Source organism: Elaeis guineensis, chromosome 2 (genome assembly GCF_000442705.2).
Source record: "Elaeis guineensis isolate ETL-2024a chromosome 2, EG11, whole genome shotgun sequence".
NCBI classification, from domain to species: domain Eukaryota; kingdom Viridiplantae; phylum Streptophyta; class Magnoliopsida; order Arecales; family Arecaceae; genus Elaeis; species Elaeis guineensis.
Genome location: NC_025994.2, coordinates 121141983 through 121146889, shown reverse-complemented (window position 1 = coordinate 121146889; position 4907 = coordinate 121141983). Strand labels below are relative to the sequence as shown.

The window sequence follows — 4907 nt, the reverse complement described above, 5'->3', positions numbered from 1 at the left end:
AGGAAACAGCATGGACAAATGGTTTTGTAGAGACAGACAACTGGTGCTCGGAGTGAAGACTGGATTGTCTAGGCACTTGAGCAAAGTGGAAAGTGACTTTGATCGGATAGCAGGGTCCCGCTTGGAAGCAGCCATGGATCTGTGCTGGTATGGGACAGCACAGAGTTATGGAGGCAACTTGTGAGTACTTGGCATCAGTGCAATGTGGTAGGGTCCGAAGTCTTGGTGTTGAATGGAAAAGGTCGGAATTACCACAAGAGTGCAAGGTGGGTATGTTGCAAGACCAGGCATTTGGAGGTGAGTTGCCAGAGGGGACTCATGTGATGGGCCGCTTTGAGACTGGTGGGTAGGAGTTATGCCTTGGACACAGTTCGAGGAGTGCCATTTTGTGTTTCTGACAATGGATCTTTGCATTGATGGAGGCAATGGCAGCTCTTAGATTGAGAAAATCGAGAGTAAAGCCTCGGAAGAGTTCGAGGAGTGCCACAAAGTTTTCAGTTAAGTTGATGGTCAGAGGACTGCAGCAAGCTTTGAGAATGCAGTGGCCACTCTTAGATTGGGGCAATCGAGAGTTAAGCCTTGGAAGAGTCCGAGGAATGCCATGTAATTGAAGGTCAGAAGATCATTGGAGGAGGACAAAAGCAGAGGTTGGTGTTGGATTTTGTAGCGGTTTGGTTCTGTGGAGGAGTCAGTGTGGTGTGGATGATGGATTCTCAGTGGTGGAGAAAGGATTAAGGACATCAAGACCGTGGGTCTCTGACTTGAGGAACCATATCTACAGTTACTGCAGTGAAAATTTGGCTGTGGTGACTAATGTTCAAGTAGTGGCTTGGACGTCGACGAGGACGTCGACAGCTTGAGTGGGGGAGAATTGTCACGGGCTTATCCGCAGGCACGTCGCAAGGGATGCCGGCATGGGTGTGGCACGGTGCTGCGAAGGATTTGGCTTGACAAAAATTTGCAATGCTACTCGATCATTTGGAACCCCCAGGGTGAGATTTAGGGGGATGCCTTGCTGGGGTAGTGAGGGAGCAATGGTTCGCCAAGGAGCGGCATGGCCGTGGCATGATATCGGGAGGCTCGGGATGCGTGATATTTGGAATGGTGGTGGTCCGCCATGATATATGTGGATACTCAAGGATTCCTCTTGATTTGAGGAGGAGCGTGGAGCTTTGGCCGCATACCCGACTCCCCCAGACCCGTAGGAGACGGGTCCGTCGTGGCACAGTTGTGTGGGCAATGGTGGTGCCATGCCTGAATGACCTTATGTGGAGGTATTCAGGGCAATGTTGGTTGAACGAGCTGGCCACATTGTGCGGAAAGGGGATATCTCGAGGTTTTATCCTTGAGGGGTTTGTCTAGACTACTCTATGCATTCTTGATCTCTGTAGTGGAGTAAAGAGGCGATAGAGGGCTAGTCGGGCAAGGGTGTGGCCTACCCAAACAGGCAAGTCTTGTGAGCATCGTAATGTTATCTCTCACGGGGATCCACGAAAACCGATCGATCATGGAAAACAAGGAAGGCTTATGATATATCGATCGGTATATGTGCCTTGGAGTTGGGCCAAGGATCATGGATGGCCAAGAGGGTCATGCCAAAGAGAGGATGGCTTGATGCATTTATCATCCGATCGAAGATATTTACCTGATGGGGCAGACTTGGATGCCGATATCGTGGTAGTGCTCAATGTGTGAGTAGGCTATGTGATAAACACTTAAGTTAAGTATTTTAAATTAAAAAATTATATTTAATTTATCTTATTTATTAAGAATTTGATGTTTCTTTCTATGTTTTACAGGAAAGGTGATCGCCGATACAAAGAGTCCAATTCATAGATCAAAAAGATTCAAGTTTGAAAAAAATTAGACTTAAAATAAAATTAAAATAAAAGAAAGATGCATCCGATATTATAGAAAATGAAGATACTATGCAAGGAATCTAAAAAGGATATAGATGTCATTATGAAGAAACTTTTGTTTCTTTTTGGAATATAAAAAAAGGATTCACATGAATTTGATCTGGGCGGTTTCACGTGGATTCAAAAGCCTGGGCGTGCGTGAATTCTTTGGCTCGTGGGCGCGCGTGAACATGCGAGACGTGGCGTGGACGCGGGGACGGGCACTGACGCGGGTGTGGGCGCATGGCAGACAAGTTCAAAATAAGGAAAAAAATAATATTTAGAAATGTTTTGAAAGATTTGTAATTTTTTTAGTCCCACATCGAAAAATCATGTAAAACTCCTCCCTCCTAACACCTATAAAAAGACTTTTGTACTCTCATTGGAGGGGGAGCCCAGAAATTCTTCTAGAGCCTTGCATAGAGGAATAGAAAGAGACTACTTCATGAGCAGCTAGGCTAGCAGTCTCGGGAGTGGAGAAGAAATTTTGTAACGACACAGAGATGGTTTATTGTTCTAAACTTTTCTGTATTTCTTTATATGCAATAAAGATTATGCTTTTTATTTAAATTGTCATGAGTTCTTTATTTGCTCCCTATCATATGCTTTTATTTATGCTTTCTTGTTAGATTAATATTAGGAACAACTTTTACTTTTCGGAGACGCGTCGTGATCTACGGATACGGGGCGTGTCGAGGAAAGAAGAGTTGTTTACCTAGTACTTTCCGGAGACGCACCGTGATCTACGGGTACGGAGCGTGCCGAGGAAAGACATGTATTTTTCCTAAGATTAATCACATCTATTTAGTTAAAAAAGAGATACAACTCTGCTAGTGCAAATTAATTCAAAACTCTCGAGCTCTTTATTTTTTTAATTATCTCAATTTTACGATAATTTATTTTCTAAATCAAAAACAACGCTTCTTTCTTTTACCTTGCAATTTCAACTTAGTCCAAGGTCCCTGATGATACGATCTCGACTCATCCTACCTACGTAGTGAGTAGAGTTATTTTTGGTGCTATCAACGACTACGCATCAAATTTTGGCATCGTTGCCGGAGATCTTGGCACGGTTGAATTAAAAAAAAATTGAAAAATTTTTTTTTTAAAAAAAATTTAAAAAAAAAATACTTTTCAATTTTTATTTCTCATTTTAAATTTTTTTTTTCAATGCTTTCTAGCTAGATAATCTTATTTGCATAATTACAGAATTACCTTGCATAACTAATTTACTATTTAGAATTTTGCTGCTTAGAATAATTTGCTACTTTTCATAGCCCAGTGATTTATTGCTTTTTAGACTTAATCACTTAAATTTATTTTCTTGCAAAACTAAAAAAAAATTAAAAAAAAATATATAAAAAGATAAAATTATATAAAAAAAAAACCACTGACATTTCATAACACTTAACTAAAATAGCGTAACCTCAAATATAAAAATTTCTAACCTGATTGGACACCTTGTTTCCTTGCATTGCATCTCCATAATTAATCTTAAGGGCAATAACCCATTAACCAGATAAGGTGGGGATTTGATCACCCTTCCTTGGTCCACAAATCACTCCCTTGCATTTGCATAACCTAGACCTTAATGTAAAATCAACTAGACGTCAGCCCTAAGAATTTCGAGCTCAATAGGATAAGAAAGCTCTAGAGTTGAACCGAGTGCGGATTGGTTAATTGCTCGGTGTCTAAGGTAAGTGGTTAAAGAAAGTGATTTTCAATTGATTCCGTTGACTGACCTGGCCAACTTAGTTGGTGTCTAAGGAAAGCAACGAGCAGGGAACCTCCCACATCTTACGCTTACCTGGTCGAGTCAGTTAGTCAGTCTTGAGCTTGGAGTGCTCAAAAGCAATCTTGAAAGTTAGGAGCTGTCTAGATCTAAGTTAACCTTAGGATAGAGAGTCTATGATTGTTTAAGTTGATTGCAATTAACATCTAAACATTAATTAATTTCTCCCTTTTCATAGATTTAAGATTCTTAGGTTCTTCTCTTTAGATTTTCTTCATTCTTTTCTCACTTTATTATAAAAATATATATTAAAAAAAAAAAAAATTTCTGTGTGTGCTCTACAGTATAATTGTAAGGTGTATGCTTGGCCGTAGATCGTTACGACCAGAAATCCAACCTTTTGATCCAGAAATAGAAAGAACCTTTAGAGCCAACAGACATAAAAAGATGGACCGAAATTAGGAGAATGATCCACCCAAGCAATTGAAGGAGTACTTTACTCCTTCCACATATACCTACTCTCCTTGTATTCAAGTACCCCCTGTGGAGGCCACTCAATATAAAATTAAGTCTAGTATAATCCAAATGTTACCTTCATTTTATGGACTTAGTAATGAAGACCCTTATAAACATCTTGAGGAATTTTTTGAAATATGCTCAACTGTCAAAATTCACAACTTCTCCGATGATGCTCTTAGGTTGAAATTATTCTCTTTTTCACTTAAGGACAAAGCCAAATACTGGCTACATACTTTGGATTCCATGACTATATCAACCTGGGACCAGCTGCAAGGAGAGTTTCTCAAGAAATATTTTCTCATAGGAAAAACTAATCAAATAAGGAAAGCCATAACTAGTTTTTTCCAATTAGATGGAGAAATATTTCATGAAACATGGGAGAGATTAAAAGATCTTATTAGAAAATGTCCCCACCATGCTGTACCCAAGTGGCAGTTAATCCAATGTTTTTATGATGGGCTCTCTGAAAGACATCGACAAATGATCGATGCATCATGCGGTGGGACATTCATGCTGAAAAGTGAGGATGAGGCATGGCAACTGTTTGAAATTTTAAGTGAAAATTCATTGCATCATATGTCTGCCTCTATTAGAGATAAACCCATGTTAAACCCAAAAAGAGGTGGAATATATGAAGTAGGAAATGCCATAGATATCCATCAAAAGGTAGATGAACTGTCCCAAAAATTAAATCATCTTCTAAATACTGGACAATCCCCGATTTCACCTAATCCAATCCAAGAAGTTTGTGCATTGTG

The 4907-nt window shown here is 39.8% G+C and overlaps 1 non-coding gene across 1 annotated transcript; it reads right to left on the bottom strand.

The window, feature by feature from the left end:
- Nucleotides 1-4464: 4464 nt before the first annotated feature.
- LOC140855979 (small nucleolar RNA R71) lies at nt 4465-4570 on the bottom strand. The gene has a single exon (XR_012139419.1). It is a non-coding gene; the product is annotated as a small nucleolar RNA R71 (small nucleolar RNA).
- Between the last annotated feature and the right edge of the window lie 337 nt (nt 4571-4907).